The sequence below is a fragment of the Microtus ochrogaster genome, chromosome 5 (genome assembly GCF_000317375.1).
Source record: "Microtus ochrogaster isolate Prairie Vole_2 chromosome 5, MicOch1.0, whole genome shotgun sequence".
Classification (NCBI taxonomy): domain Eukaryota; kingdom Metazoa; phylum Chordata; class Mammalia; order Rodentia; family Cricetidae; genus Microtus; species Microtus ochrogaster.
In genome coordinates, this window is record NC_022012.1 from 91,515,151 (window position 1) to 91,516,429 (window position 1,279).

The following is a 1,279-nucleotide window of genomic DNA, read 5'->3' on the forward strand; positions in this document are numbered from 1 at the left end:
GCCTATAAAATTCCTCCCCCATCCCTCAACTGTATACCAGTTATAATCAAACCCTAAATGATGTCTCTAAGCCTGAGGGCAAACTTTGCTGAGAGAGGGGACGTTGTCCTCTAAAATTGTTTCCAGCTGTCATGGGGGCAACGTTCTTCCTAGGGGATCCTGTGAAAGTAAATGATAGTTAAATTCCAAGATTAATGTCTGGTAAAATTGCAAATAGTCTCTTAGTATTTTGTGGAGGTCTGGCCAGAATGTTGTAAAAGATGTGCACCATTTCAGCTAGCCAAGTTGGAACCATCTTGTGCAGCTGGTACCCAAAAGATATCTTGTAGTAGTGCTATCAGTATCATGACGTCATATCAACCAGGTGGAGTTGTTGTTATGGGGCCCCATCTTCTTCCTGGAAACTTCAAAGATTACTTCAGGGAAATTTATTGTTCATTATGGAAAACTTAAGCATTATTTATATAGACATATACAGACATATATATATATATATTCAATGAAAGGTATGGTAAAGACAAAAATAGATATGAAGAAAGGCAAAGAAGTTTTATAAATTATTTTTTCCTTCTGTCCTGTAGCATGGCTCATGACATGAGACAGAAACTCTGGGTTTTCTCTTAACAACAGGCTTGGAATTAGAGAGGGAATGAGCCAGAGTCCAACTCCAAAACCAGCTCTATATCTTTATAAATGTAACTACATTCATATGTGTGTGTGTGTGTGTGTGTGTGTGTTGAATATTTTCACTTACAGAACCTATTTGAGGGAAATCACAGCACATAGCCCGAAGAAGAAAGAGTGTTGCCTCTGATGTATGGGTCAGAGCTTCTCAACCTTCAATCACAAAGGAGTCTACTGCATTACTCACTTTTCGCAGTGCTGTGATAAAAACTCTGGGGAAAAAAAAGCAACCTGAAAGAGGAAATCCTCTCTCTATCAGCCCCATAATGATATCTGAGAAGGAACATAAGACCTCATGCATGCCGGTCAGTCAAGCACTCTGCCACTGAGCTACATCCCCCAGCAGGAAGGACTGATTTGGACTCGTTCATTGGGGATGCAGTCTTTCATGGTAGAGAAGCAGTTGGTAATATTATGTCCACAGTCAAGAAGCAAAGACAGATGATTCTTTTTAAATAAATTTTAAATTATGTTTTATTTTGTGTGTGTGAGAGTGTTTTGGCAGCATGGTATTTCTGTGCACCACGTGTGTGTTACGTACCCACAAAGGCCAGAATTGAGAATTGGATGCCCTAGGGTTGGAATTGCAGATAGT